Raw genomic sequence first — 16,037 nt, 5'->3', positions numbered from 1 at the left:
CCCCCGGGGATCCGGGGGGGCGCGGTGCCGCTGCGGGGAGGCTCCCGCTGGGATTGCGGGAGGTGGTGGCGGGGAGCGGGGTTTGGTGGCGAAACGTCCCCGAGGAGCGCCGGCTCCCGCAGGTAGGCGAGGGAGGGTTTCCCACCGCTGATTTGCATCGGAGCCACCTCCACGGCTCCTTTTTCAGCCGCTCCCGGCTGTCACGGGGTGTCCCGAGCTGTGCGGGAGCTGCTGCTGCTGGTGATGATGAGGATGGTGATGGTGATGGTGATGGTGATGATGCCGGGTCGTGCGCGCCCAAAAGAAAGTGCAGGGGCTGAACTTGGCAGCTAACTTGCGCCTACAAGTTGCAGCTATGCCCCGACGTGAGCCAGCCTCACTCCCTGCTCATAGCTTGAAACGCATTTTTTTTTTTTCCCCCAGTTCTGCGCATCGATTAAACACTTAGGTGTGCCAAAGCAAGGCAAGAAGCAGCCCTTGCTTGCTGTGCACGGCGCAGTAAGCGTATCCTTCAGCCAAGCGCACTTAGTTAGATGTTTTGAAACATCTCGTTTGAATATTTCGAAATGAAAAAATTCTCAGTGTTAAATACAGCACGAGGAAAAGAAGTTTACGACCTGAAGAAATTGAAGCAATCTGGGCTTTTATGTAGTGCAGTTTAATGATAGCGGCAAGTGCCAGTCCACACGGCAGCATTTATCATTTAAAAATCAAACTTTAAAGGCAGTCTTGTGCAAACACAGAGGTGGAGTTTTGAATGCAGTACAGAAGCACAGGGCAAAGGAGGATTTGTAAATGTGCAATACAAATTCACCTGTGCAGAGGGGACATTGAAACACAGTGCTCTGACTCTTTGCAAGGTCCAGGGAGTCTCTGGTTTACTCGCTGCCTCTGCTCCGCAGTCCCAGTGGCAGGTGACAGCAGCACCCATGAGCATCAAATTCAAAGATGAGTGAATCGGGTGAAGCCATATGTCAAGGGCTGGAAGAGAAGAAATACTGAAAAACAAACAAACCAAAAAACCACCCACCCACCCAACCAACTGAAAAAAAAACAGCTAACAACTTTCTGCTAATTTGTTTACACGCTCCTTTGGGTCCTCAGGGTGGGAGCGAAGCCACCGTGCAGCCAGCAGAGCTGTGACACTGGCTCACATCCATCTGCCCAACTGTCCCTCGTGCTGCCAGCACCCTGGGAGAGGAAAGGGCTCTGCTGGGGAAGACTGGGCATCAGGCAAGCACCGGGGTTTCTGCAAGGGGCTTCTCCTACACGCTGGATCCAGCATTTTATTTCCCTGTGCCTCTGAACTTCACAATTAAAATTAAGGCAATGATATTCCCTACTTTGCATAGGTAAATTGGATACTTTGGGGTTTAGTGCTTCATCCCTACCCCTTAAAAATGCTCCCAATTTGGCCCTATTCCTGCAATCAGTAAATATTTAAAAATGCATTGACTGATTGAATAGGAACAGAACTACACCACACATAAATACGCTCTTTTATATACACGGTTGATTTGATAAATTGGTAAACAGTTTTATTACCTTTGGCAGACTTTTATCCCTTGAATTAGCTTACATTAAATTTAATTAAGTCCTTGAGCTGGCAGAGCACTTATGCACTTGCTCAAACCCAAACTGACAAAGTGTGCACTTGTTTAACATAGGCACCTGCTCAGCTTCCTTCAAGCCAAGTGTGCTTAAGAGCTGGGCTGCATCGAGGCTTGCTCAGAGATGTGCTGTTAAAATAGCAGTGCTCCTATTTTCTTTCTCTCCTGGGCTTTCCACAGTAATCTACAGATCAAAATACAAATTCTTCAAGGTAAAAAAAAAAAAAAAGGATTTTTTTTAAGCAAGTACTTTTGGGTTTATTTCCAATCTGTGGTCAATTTTGATAATTCATGTCAATTTGCCTTCAGTGCTGGGAGCATGTCCTATGATTTGCAGGCAGATAAGCACATTGGAAGTGCATAAAGAAAATACAGCCTGACTGAACATTGAATCTTCACTGCCCTTAATCCCAGAAACTTAAAAAATGAACGCTCAGATTTGTAGTATTAAAAAAAATAAAAAGGGATCCTTTACAGAATACTTTTTCTTATCCCTCAAAAAAAAAAAAATATTGTTTTGCTGTCACTCCAAACAGTGCCCTTTTCCCAAGGTTTCATATTTAGATCTTTTAGGAACAACTTTGAACTGGTTTCCCATGATTGCTGTTAAAACTCATAATTCTACCCTTAAAATAGTTTCCTTTAACGAGACTTGAGTTTCTATTTCACTCTCCATTGTTCGTTTTTTTTTTTTTTTTTCCCAGAACTGATTAACCTTCAGTCCCCAAATGTTATCAGTTTCCATCAATGACTGTTACTATTCTTAGATATACTGTATATTGTCTGGAACCATTGCTTTGATAGGTTGTAAAAAAAATGTTTTCAACTATTTTAAGTGGTAGTTATGCACTCTTTCAGCACTGATAAAAAAGTTGTTCAAAGTCTGGCCAAGTCCACCTTTGTTACTTAGCCACTGTATTTAAATAGAGATTGTGACTTAGTACCTGTTTTCATTAGGATTACTTACATTTTTGGTACCAGGCTGATCTGGTGGATATTTTTATTGTTGATTCTGATTGTTCAGATTAATAAAAAATAAAAAGCATGTGTTGGAATCTGAGATGAAGGAGGGGGTAAGAGCAAAAAAATAACTGGGGAGTAAGAAGTGATACTGCTTGAGGTATGGAGAAACAGGGTTATAAGAGAGTTGCAGAGACTTGGTGATGGCATCTTCTCTATCAGTTATGCCAAAGTGTAGAGGGGTTTTTGTGAGAGAGCAGAAGTAAAAAGTGCAGAGAATGTGATGTTAATGACGGTGCATGGGTAGGAGAAGACCAGAATTTTATCTATGTTTTCCAGCCTCATTCTGAGAACTATGTCAGCTTTTTGAATCTTTTGCAGGCTATTCTCTCAAAAGCATTTTTCTCATCTACTTATACCCTGCTCAGATATTTGGAAGAATGGAGACAAGCATCATTTTTTTTGTTTTAAATTGCAGGAACATGTAGAAAGTTTTGCTCATGGGAGTCCAATTAGCTCCTGGGATTTATTCTGTAGCTCTTAAAGGACGTTTAAATTAAAAACATGAGGCTGGCAATAAGTAGCAATGGCAAGGGATTTATTAAGAGTGGGGGAGACCCTTGATCTTCAAGACTCTTCTTTCCTGTCAGGTCTTTAACAGCATCCTGCAGCACCATAAACATTTTATATCACATTGACATTTTCTTCTGGGACCAGCATTTACACAAAGTCCTCATCCACCAGTGCCCACAGAGCTCGTCCTGGCTATGCTCTGTTGTGGTTGGGATTTTCTTGCATAAACAAAAGTTCACAAAAGCACAACTGATTTCTGAGTATTTTGGTTTGTTCTTTACATGGTCTGTAGTTTGAGTATATCGTAACTGAGCCTTACTTAATGTGGTTTTACGTGAATTTTCTTATATCTTTACCTTGGCTAACAGATTATCTCTACTTCTGAAGCTCTTGTTTGGTCCCAGAGTTCGTGCGACGTATGTTTGCAAATTTTAAAAAGTTCTGCTTTGAAGATCTCTTGACCAGAACCTTGAAAGAAAAAGATAGACAAGGTCATGGTGTTTTGCTAGGGAAGAAGTTAAACTGTAATGAGTTCAGCTGTCATCGTTCTCATTCCTGGGCCAAATAAGCAGACAGCAGATGGCTCAGCCATAGATATGGTCAGACATGGGATTTATAAAAGGAGGTAGAAAGTCCACAAAGGCTTCCATGAGCCCTTTCTTGCAAATTTGCAAGAGAGATGTAATCTCTGCTTAAATCCTTTCTCCCCCATCAGGGGGTTGCTCCCCCCTGCAAAGGAGCGTTGATTGCCCCACATAACAGAAATCACGGTCAGCACAGCGTGCCGGGCTGACCCACATTTGGCAGGTGACATCTGACTGTAGGACAGAAACGACATGGTTGGTGTTACTGGTCTGCATGGGGCCGGGTGTGCTCGGCACGTCTGCGTGCGTTAGAAATTGCTCTTCCTCACTGCCTGGGCTGTCCCCGCATCACATCTCCCAGGATGAAAGGACTCCCACAGTGGTGAAAGGATGCAAAAGCGCTTCCTCAGTGAGGGTATTGCATGTGTTTTCTTCCTTTTGAGTTTAAAGGACGTATTTTTGAACACGTATCAATGGAATTGTTGAAACCTGTCCATGGTAACAGCTTTTAGGTAGATTTTTTAAAAAAAAGTTACTTTTCTTATAAATAACTAAGAGCTGTAATTTTATTTATGTACATATATATGCATTATACATTTATATTATGTGTAAATACATAGATATATATCTAGATATTATGTGTGTGTATATATATATACATATATATATATAAAGATATAAGCCTTCTACTTCAGACCTAGGTTGACCAGTAAACAATTTGTAAGTAGTCACGGTGTATGTGTCACGGTGGCATGTTGTGCATCTCTCTAATGTTTTTGCATTGACTATTTCACCAAAACTGTGTTGGTTCATCAGGCAGAACACAGGTGAGACTGTAGGCTGTCAACACTTCTAATTTTCCTCATTGTTCTGTTGATCTGGTCTTAAAGACCACTGCTTTTGAAATACTCTTGCCCTTTAATAAGTGCAATATTGCAGTATTTGCACATTGAGTGATCGAGGTATGATTTTCCACCTGATGATAGACCTGACGACACAACAGAGATGTATTCAGATGTAAGCTCTATTAGCTGTGTGTGTCTCATGCCCTACAGCTGTGATTTAGATTTGTCATGAGTGTTTGCTGCGTGAAGAGGGAAGGAAGTGGCACTGTCTTACCTCTGAGAACAAGGAACCTTTCCGACCAGTCCTTGGTGTGAGAATTTCAATAGTTTCTGATGAAAGTTTCAGTCTTTTTAACATGTTTCCTTTCTTTGTGTTAACATTTCCTGCCTTTTCATCCGGCATAAAAGGTGCATAGAATGCAAATGTGTGTCTGGCATATTTGTGTCATTCCCACTTTTTTTTTTTTCCCCAGTTGTGACTGTCCACTGGTATAAACATAGTGCACGCTCTTACAATGCAACTTTTACCATTGACCAAAGTCCAAGAATAGATTTTTTGTGGAAAAGACCTTCCCAAGTTCTTAGGTGATTCCTTCTTGCAAAGCCTGCTGCCTTTCCTGTTCACCCTTCCCTGGGGTCAGACCTGGAAAATGATATCCCTAGGGTGCACCACGAGGTCAGCATGGTGTGGGCTGTGTCGAGGTAATGGCATTACAGAGGTAGAAATCCCTCTGAGTCATGCCCAAGGGACCTTCTCCCAGGTCTCCACCCACCATGCTCAGATGCCATCCACAGGGGACATTCTGTTTTGGGAGCCTGGTTGACATATGCGGGATTTAGGTGCAGGTAGCAACCTCCATGGAGACACCGGGACCCTTGGCTCCTCTCCCTCCTCCCCTTTGGGACCCTTCATCTTCCTAGGGAATCAAGATGTCCGTGACTTGCCTAGTAGTGTTCCTCCACCAGATGCTGTAGGCAATGCTCTCTGCACTAACATTGGAGCCTGGAAAGCAGGAGGTGTCTGGAAGAGCTGGATGTGAGGGGTCTGCAGAAGTTGCAGGGGAGCAGGTGAGGAACTCGTCTGCTTCCAGTGGCTTTTATTGCAAAGCAGAGGCTGCTTTCCTGAGGTCTTTGTAAAGTCCCTATTGCCATCTTTCTTCATCCTGGTGGGGACCTGGGAACAAAGCAGGCTGTTCCCAGCTTCTGTCTAGGCACTTTGATATTAATATTGGTTGTGAGAGTTTCACAAGTGCTTCCTCAGGGGGTGAAATCAATGCAGCTTTCCAGTCCATGTCTGTTGTCTGTGAGAGCCTGGCGTGACAGCAAGCAACAAATCCATCTCTCTTCAGGTGCAGGCTTTACCCTGCACTATAAGTTTCAAAAACTTCTGATAGAATATTTATAAGTGAGTTAGCAAGGACACGATTAGCTGGCTCAGGTTGAAAACCAGTTCTCCTGTGTACGTCAACCATGCTCTTGAAGAGGACTAGTTCACGGCAGTGCTGGGTTTGCCGTATGGGTCCTGCCCCTGAGAGCTCTCTCTGCATGATAAATGCAAGTAAAGAGCAGGTGATCAGCCTTTTAACATCCGAAAACAGCAGCACAACCCTCTGCGGCCTCTCCCTGTGTCAGGCCCTGGGATGTGAGAAGTCATTCATCACGTCACCGGGCTTGGCGAGGTCACTGCCACTTGGTTCCACTTTTCCCACTGCGCTCCAGGACAATACAATAGATAGGAAAGAACAAGAAATATAGATAAAATTTATCTTTCTGGCTAGAAAAAGCTGTGGTTTCCAGGCCAGAATAACCTTCCAGTGTTCCTATCTCACAGGGGAAATATGCTGGTAGAGGAAACAAGCCTCCTTCCAGAATTAGACACATTCATCTGGACATGGGGTGAAACAATTGTCAATACCACGAACTGCAGAAAGAAACCAAACAGCACCGCTGACCCAGACAAAGATCTGAGTCTAACAAAGAGCTGCCCAGCCATGAACTGCAGCAAGCAGGCTCATTTATGGGGTGCCAGGTCTTAAAATTAAAGAGTCACCACTATCAAGTGCTGTAAAAAACTCTTCCTAGTATGTTTGAAAGAAGGGACTTCTGGTTAAACTCTGAAGATAAACATTTTTGTAGACCAATTGCTCTGACTCTGGCCCCAAAAGACTGTAGCCTTAACATCATTCTGGATGGTACAAAGATCAAAAACCTCTGACAAATATTTTTATGCTTTCCAATTATTATAGTTGACTTGCTGATGACTGATATCCCATCAGATGGGTTTTCAAGTTGATAGTGTTCTTGTGTGAGACCCAGGAATTTATAATTGGTTCGTCTAGAATTGCTGTGTTTGTAATGAGTAATAAATTCATTTAAAATTTCGTTTTGAGGAGGATGAAAACTGATTACGTAACAGTGTAGAATTTGGTATATGTTGTAGTGGAAAACGGAGGGAAAGTGAAGCATTTGAAATGCTTTGTTGACATTTTCAATACAAACTTTTGAATTCTGTTTTGGAAAAGTATCTTAATTGTGAAACTGAATATGAAAAAGAAAAAAAAAAGGTTAACTGCATAATCAGAAAATGAAATGAGACTTTTCTGCTTGAACAAAATTCTTTATCCCATTTTTTTGGGTTCATTGAAGATTTTCATATTGACCTAACTGATATTTTAATTTATTTTTTTGTGTTAAGCCCCTCAGTACTTCTCCTTTTATGTTAACCCAAGCTGATCTCTTTTTCTTTCTTTTTCTTTTCATTTTGGTCACTGAACCAAAAATCGAACAATTCTACTTCTGACAAGTTGACCATTTAATTTCCGGCCACTGAACAGACCTGATTCAAACAAGTAACCCTCACAACTCCCATTGCATTTGTTCCCAAAATAAATTACAGAATAATAATTTGCTCTTTAAGGCACCTAAGTGCAGCTGGTAGGAATACTGCCATTGCCAAGGTAACAAACCCGTGTTTTCTATAATGATACCTGCGGTTGCTATGTGCCTTCTGATGTATACATTGCCCACATTTTCCTTTACATCCAGTCATTGTTCAGTTTTTTTCCTCAGCAGAATTTTTTTCCCCAATTCAGTCTTTCAGTAAAAAAGCCTTAGAGGAGATCTATCACTCTGCTTCTTCTGGATGTCTACATTTAGAGCATATTTCTGCTTCCAAACTTGAAAACCTGTTATAGTGCATCTATAGAATTGGCATCTATTTAACTAGATAAATAGGCCTTCATTTCTCTAAAATTATCCTTCTTTTATTTATATATATATATTTTTTCCCCCCAAGGAATGACATTTTACAGAGCTGCCCGCCACAAATAGAAGCGAACTGTTCAGATCAGACATAGAAATTGGCGTCGAGGGATGCAGGTTTATCTCATTAAGCGAAATCATCCCCAATGTTCTTCATCACTGTGCTTTTCCTTCAGCATGTTGTCAACATGGAGTGAAAATTACAGAATTGTAATGGGGCTGTGATGGTTGCGCAGTTTCCCTCAGCCAGAGGAGATGAAAATGTGGGGGCTTGGCCAGGTCCCTCCCCAGCCTCCAGAAGCCCAGATTACTCCAGTAAGCCTCTGTGGACCCTTCTACTCAAAGAGAGGGAAGTTTTGTTTCATCAAGTGGTAGCAGATGTTAGGGAGCTTTCACACCATTCATCACTAAGAGAAAGCCAGTGCTATGGCATCTGGCTGTTTTCTTAGTACAAATCATTTCTTTTTTTCTTTTTTTTTTTTTTTTTTTAACTCTAAACTGTCTTTGAGCAGAGGTGCTGGTGTGCTATACTCTAGTTACTGTTCTTTTGGGTCTTTATCTAAAAACCCAATGTACAACTCCCCCCCAAGTCCCCTTTTCCCAGCTGGTGATATTAGATTAGAGAGCAAATTCTCCTGGTATATGCAACAATTTTCTTCTGGGAAAAAAAAAATACAAAAAAAGCACCCCAAACAACAACAAAAAAAATCCCACACATTGAAAAATTAATTGCAGTACAATATGTCTCCTGATTGGACATCACTGACTGCTAAGAAACACTGCTGGGTACTCGTTAGTGACTTGCACCACATCTATTGACCTTTCATTCCAGATTTACAAAGCTTGCACTTGTTACACTTACCAAGTATTCTCTAGCTGCAAGCAGTCAGAAATAGGGAATATAGATAGATAAATAGATAGATAGATAGACAGACAGACAGACAGATAGATTGACATAGGTTCTCTAGAGCATGTTGATTTTTTACAATATACAGTACTCGTATAGAAGCTAGTAAGCACAGTACGTCATATCTTTAGACTGGTCAAATCCCTGACAAACAAAAATCAGACTTTCTGTCTGACACACTGTAAAATTTTACAAATCCATTCCACCAAATGAGCACATGGATTGCAGTTTCTGTCTCTGCTGGGGCAGTGCTGCCTCATGGTGAGGCTGACCTAGAGTTTCTGGTGCCAAGAGGTGGGTGCAGAAGGGATGAGCTGGAACGAGGGAGTAGCCAGGGTCCTGAAGGAAACACGTGAGCTCAGTGCACGTGGTGCAGCACAACACGGTGTTTTCACTCGTCCTCATCTAGTCTCTGATTTTATTTCACTACCTGTACCACCTTCAGCCTCCACAACCTGCATGGAAATTTTTCCTTCCCTGCAGTTGTCCATGGTAAATGAAACAGGGACACTCCCGGTCTCCTGGGGAAAATGCATGGCTGTTAGAATAGCAACTCTGGTTTTACCCCATTCCAGAAAAGTTAGTTTGGTCCCCTTGATGCTGAAAATTAATATAATTTAAAGTTTTCAGCTAACTCTGTGAAGCAAAGCATAAAAACAATCATTTATTGAGTCTGCCCCAAGAAGCCTAGGCAAGGTAGTGGAATTAGAAGAAAGCTTGGATTAGGGAAAGGGTGTTGACGTATTTCAGAGACATTGCAGGGAATAAGATTGGACATAGCTCCAGAAGGAAATATTTCTAATGCAAATCTCAGATTAAATACAAGTTCTTTTTGTCCTGGAGTGGTGTAGCTCATATCCTGTCTGTCTGGATAAAGAGGACTTCACTAACATAGGTATGATATCTACAGATCGAGTGAAAAGGGACTAGGCCCCTGCTTTAAAGATGCACAACATGCAGATTTTAGTGAGGTTTGATTCTTCTCCTCTTCTCTCTCTTTTGGAAAAAGCTGAACTCATTGCTCACAGAACATAGCTGGATTGACAACTTCCAGCTATTGACTCTCCCCCCAGACTGCTAGACAGATGTATCAGTAAGAAACCTGGTCAAAAGATCTGGATTAAGTTCCAGATGTACACCACTTTGGTTCTCATCTCTTCTGCTGAATTTAACATGTATTGATGGCGTTCATCATGCAGAGTAGTTGTAATGAATGTAAATCAGAGAGGAATCATCTTTTTTGTGCCATTTTTTCTTTCTTCTTCTTTTTTTTTTTTTTTTTTTTTTCCCCCTTATGTCAAGAGCACTGTACTTTAGTATAAAAAGAGATCAGTGCCTTTGTAATTAGCTAGACCAGAATGTGATGGCCTTTTTACTTTTGGGTGTAACTTGCTGGTACCTTCTATAGGGCAAAGTAAGAATGAATGAAAAAACCACATCGAGGAACACATTCCTGTGTTCCTCCTGAACAATATGGAAATTTTTACATACGATGAAAGTATAACTCAGGATAATAAGCTGCTTGACCTTTCTTTTAGTTACACATTTAAGAGCATATTCCACAATACCCTTTGTTACATATCTGGATGCTCTGTTGCTTCTTCAGTCTTTCTGTTGCAGGCAATCTGATTGCTGCTGGGATAAACAGTTATGCGCGTTGGGTGACTAATGATTTAATGTTCTCTTCAGAATAGGAAGAAGAAGCAAACAAGGAAATATATGTGAGTGGGGTGGCAGAGATTTTAATATATATTTCGGGATCCTGGGTATTTAGTAGCTATTTATTATGCTGACTGACTGTGTGATGGCAAGGCCTACCGTAATTCCTATCATATGCCAAAAGACAGCCCAACTGCCTGGTGTCTGGAAAATCCCCCTTCAGTATTTCCCAGGAAGAGCCCATTCCTGTGGCTTAGTTCTGGCTTAGTTTTTGTATTGGTGAGGGAGCCTTTTATGTGTCACTTAACTGTTAATATCTTGTGGGGTAATTAGGAATCGTTGGGAGAACTCCCAATTCCACTTACAGAAAAAAAGATCCGTGTAATATGCCTAAATATAAACTTCCTTAAAGGAAATGAAGCTCATTTTTACTTTCCAAGAACACAATGCTGTTGAAGGATGCAGACATAATTTAAGTTTCTGTGACTTGTTCAGGACCTTTTGTTGAATTTGTAGCCTGCAAAATCCTGTGTCATCCAAAAATCTACAAGACATGGAGGAAGAAAGGCATTTCTCAAAATTAAAGCAGGATTTTTACATGCTAACTATAAATATCTTGCAACTGTACGATTTGCTTTTAAATAAAATAAAGCCGCTTGCTGTCTCTGCAAAAATGAATTGGGGAAAGGGATTTATCTAGGGTAATTCAGTTAGATGAATGGAGAGATATGTCCATCACCACTAACGTGATGGTTATTCCTTCTAAATATAAACTTACAATATTATATATTAGAGGCTTGATTATACCGTTAAGAAGATTAGAACATTTACTAAAGGCTTATGTGCCCTAAATATAAAACCAAAGGGAGAGGTTTTATATACAGCAATATCGCATTATTCACTACTTCTGAACAAGGTATTTTCCCCATGAAAATACCTGTAAGGAGTAATCAACACATGCAGCCTCTGGGGATAGATGAGGTGCTTGAAATCTAATCTCTTTCCAAGTGGTAATTTGAACATATGCAGGTATTAATTTTAGCATATTTGGGTGTGTTTGTTGGAGCAGGCATAATGATTAGATACAATCATGTCCACAAGGGCAGTTTTGTGGATTATCCATTTTCTATAAAATATTTGGTCCATCTTTTAATTGCGGAAAATGTAGCACATCTATTAAAAAATGTAACAGAAGGGAAAAAACGGCTGATGATGAGTCTGTGATATTTCTGTGAATCAGATCTATGAATTTAAAATATTTAACATATATTAAAGATTTCAGTGTCTTTTAATATTGTGCTTGACTTACACAGTGCCGTCTCTAAGGACGTAGTAGCTGAATCTTTTGATGGTATTGAATTTATGACATTGAATTTAAGACTTTTGTGCTCATGTCATGAAGCTTGTTAGGTAGTGTTTAACATGTCTCTTTTTTCATTTCTGTTTTTTTTGAAATTCTTGTTCTTTATATCCCATTCGTTCTCCTCAGTGAAAGATTTATAGTGAAGATGGGGGAAAACTTGATCTTTTTCCAGTTATCTTCCTGATGGATAGCACTCCTTGATTTACTTTTATGCACCTCTCACATCAGATATTCTGCACCTTAATCACAACGCCATCTTATTCGATCTTTTAAGAGCAAAATCATTATGATTATAAATTAACTTAGAAATATTATCAGATATTCTGCCTCAGGGCTTGTCTTTGTTTCCTACTCAAGTCTTGCTCCCTGGACAAGCCCTGGATGGAGAAAAAAAAAACCCTTTAATTGAATCCAGTGAGGGATGCTGGACTGAAATGTTTGAAATGGCTGGTCTGTCCCAGCAGGAGGTGGTGTTAACTAACCCTCAGCCCTGTTCCCCGCATGGGCTAGACATGGTCTGACTCTTCCAGCTTGCAGCCATGCCAATGGTGTCCCATACCACTCAGGCTTCAAAATTGCTGTGTGAGTCAAAGTTAAATGCTTACTGTTAGGAGGGTAAATCAAGAAGATATGGATGTCCGGGGATTTGGGGTGCTGAGTTTTCTGCCCAATGTTTTCTCAGGACACTGCGCAGAGGAGTGCTGGCTGTCCCCAGGCTCGGTTGGCCATCAGTAGCATGTCCACCCCTGGTGCTTCCACTGGTGCTGTTTGCTGCCTGGGCTGACAGTGGCTCTGGGAGAGGAAGTTGGTTCTTACCTGGTTTAAGATGCTCTGAAATTGCCTCCCAGCTTCCCCCAAAAGATTACTGGTGCTCATTGGCCCTTCCCAGGGCTGTTTATGCTTTTTGCTCTACCCATCTAAATTCTTCAAACCTGCATCCTTTAAAATATACTAAAGAAATTAACCTTGCTAGCTTGCACACATCTTCAAAAGCTGCTATATTTAAGACACCTAAACTTCCCTTTATTCGTGTGATTAGGTCCACTGCATTATAATGTCCATAATATTAAAATGTCTATGTATGTTCTTATTGCTTCTGCTGCTTTACTGCTGTTTCCAATGGCGTAGCAAGACATTGTAGCAAGATCGATGTGCTAAATAAATGTTCTTCACATTTCTGTGGTGTGGTTGCATTTTCTGCATACTTATGCTTGAAAATAAATGTATTTTCCCCTGAAGCAAATTTAGGTGAACGAGCTCTTTTCAAAGGCATTCCAATTACACTTCCGGTTCTCCTCCCTTTTGAATGTATTGGTTAATTTCAATCAAACCTAACATAGAGTTACAAGTTGCGAAGACCGTAAATGTCTGAAAGCTTGATGGAAATGGTTAGGTAGTGACCATCAGAAGTCAGTGGTTTTTAAGCCAAAGGCTGATCTAGTGGTGGAGTGTGCTCTGCAACAGTGCATTTAAAAATTAGATTATTTATTTCTATATTTTCACTTGTCATTCATGGGAATTATAAGAATTTTAATGTAGCACAGAAAATCCTTTGAGATCTTCAAATTAGAAAAGTTCTGATGAAGAAGAAAGTACCTTTTTTTTTTTTTACACAAAAAACAATTTGTGACTATAATTGATGATATGCATATGAATCCCCTGAGTTAAATAAAGTGAATCAGGTAAACAAAGTAGTTTGTCTTGCTCATATGCATTGTCACAATAAAAAGAATAAAACACTTATGTAAAGTAATTCATTTGCATTAGTTTCACACACACACAAACAAAGAAACACCTGAGTGGCAATATTTAAATTTTGTATATCATCCTGGGATCACTTTACACTTAATTTAGTTTTTGTATGAAATTTGCATTTGGGTCATATTCTCTGCTGGTACAAATGGGACTGTGACTCCAGTGGGTCAAATGTTGTCAAAGCGGTCCTTGGCCTTGAGACAAGTCTTTATGGCATCAAGCAAACTCGGGGTAAGGGAGTGTTTTTAGGCAAAATCAGTGATACCACAGAAGCACTCTAGCTTAGGTAATGTTTAATACTTTCAAGTCCAATGCTGATCAAGACACCACTTACCAATTTCTCTTCCTGCAATCTGCCTGCCCTCTGCCAACCACTGGTGTGTGATTAATTGACTGACACGAAGTCTGTTATTTACATTGCAGATATATTGTAAGTAGACTCCAGGTGAAGCTCACAGCATGCTGCATATTTACCACCATATGTTCAGGAGGTTGTGAACAGAAAAAAAGTAAGTCTAAAGCCAGAGGAGGTATTAGAGGACACAATAGAAAAGCTAATTATAAAAGCCTTCAAAAGCAGTCCCTGCTTCACCATTTGATGTCCCAGTACGTAATTACAGAGAACTAGGAAATAGGGAAGATAATAAAAGGAAGATAATAAAGGGAAGATATAAAAAACAGGGCATGGTAGTTTGTGACAGAAGAAAGCAGAGCTCCTAACCCATTTCTCTTTTAGCTGTTGGAGGGAAGGGAAGGCTGTGAGAGGAAGGAGGGGGCAGCCGTCCTGGACAGTGCAGGGGAGGTGCGAGCTCGGGGAGCAGGCAAACTTCGTTGGTGCCTTTTTGCTGGTGCAAACTGGCATTTGGCCCTCCTGCAGAGGCTCTGCAGCAGGCTGGATGGCCAGAAAGGGAGCTCTGAATGTGGCAGCCGTATCAACCCTATGGACCAGCAATATTTTTTTCCCTTCAACCAAGGACAGCATGGGATGAAGTCACCTCACAGCATGCCACCCTTATTTTAAATCCCACTGTGGGCTGCCTGTGCAAGTATAAACCCCCTCTCAGCACCTGTATTATGCCACACTAGCCCACACTAATATATATTTTTTCCTTGCTTTTTATATCGCTTCCGAGCTAGGCACCCTCTCTGAGGATCACAGCATGTCTTCTGTTGTTTTGTACAGTTGTCAATGAGAGGAATATAGTGATACAATTTTAGATAAAACAGAAGAAGAATACATAACTAAAACTTAGCTTCAAACCTAAAAGTATGTTAAATCAGTATTTTTTAGAAAAATAGAGTCAGTCTATGATTCCATTAGCTATATGTGCAGCAGAGTTGTTGGGATGTGGGGCAGGCAGACTGTGGCCCTGGAAATGCCGGCTCACATTTCCCTGCAGTGCCTGGAGCGATGAAGTCTTCGCGTGTGCCTCAAAGGGCCTTCTCCAACACACGGCTCAATTATTTGGACAGTAAGCTGATTAGAGGATTTGAAACCAATCAGCCAAAAATGGTTGATGCAAACCTCCGGATGACATGTCAACTTATTCTCAATGAGGGCTGAGTGCAAAGAGGAGATACATTTCAAATAACAGTTTTATAAAAGTATTTAAGAATGTCTTCAGAAGGTGTTTCGGAGCAAATGGGTGAGCAAATTGCTCTTTAATAGACCTTTGCTTCCACTCAGGCTGGTGCTGGGGGCTCACGTGGGTGCAGAATGGGGCTCAGGTGCTCACACACCATCCAGCCTACCTCCCCTGGGGAGGTGGGAAAGGTCTTAAGTCAAGAAGGGAAAGCAGGAAAAGAGGAATATGGTGGTTCAAAGAGAAAAAGGTATGTTCTTGGAAAAAGTACCAAGAAAATTAGATGCTTAGTGTCTACTCACCTACTCCTCATTTTCCTTTAAAGAACACCTCAAAATTCTCAACTCAAAAAAAAGAATCCCAAATTCCCTGTTCAAAACTGACTTCTTTGCAAATTTCATTCTTTTAGTGGATTTTCACTTGGACTTTGTGATAGTTATTGAAACAAATATGGGTTTTACTGAGGCATCTTGGGTCAATGAGGATGACAGGAACAGAAATCCACAAAACTCAAATCATAACAATTCCAGAAAAAAATTTGTTGTATTTTGCTGTGAGTTGTTATGGGATGATTATGTATATATTTGTCCATGGTACAGGGACAAGCTAATATTAATGGCATAAATGTACATTTCCATACATTTAAAATTACATTCTTGATGGCAAATTTTCATTGATGAAATAACCTTGCATCAAATTTATCAAACATTGCTAAAATTAATATACACAGCATTATATTAACTATCACCCATTAAACTTCAAAGGCCTTTTCCTATTGTTATTAAAAAAAAAAAAAAAAAAAAAAGACTTGTTAGAGAAAGAGCATGCAATGGCAAAGAATATCAGGAGGCTCCCTGCGAGGAGGGGAGGCACCTGCTTGGAAGCACAGCCTCTGCCTGCTGTTCCACACCTCTGTCACCTCTGGACTGCTGGAAAT

General features: G+C 40.8%; 1 protein-coding gene across 2 annotated transcripts in view; it reads left to right on the top strand.

Annotated features, from left to right (window-relative positions):
• The window catches only part of RELN (reelin), a 293,768-nt gene that overhangs the window by 1,554 nt on the left and 276,177 nt on the right, over positions 1 to 16,037 (top strand). The gene's annotated exons all lie outside the window — the stretch shown is intronic.

Source organism: Anser anser, assembly GCF_964211835.1.
Source record: "Anser anser genome assembly, chromosome: 1".
Lineage (NCBI taxonomy): Eukaryota > Metazoa > Chordata > Aves > Anseriformes > Anatidae > Anser > Anser anser.
This window is presented reverse-complemented; position numbering and strand designations above follow the sequence as displayed.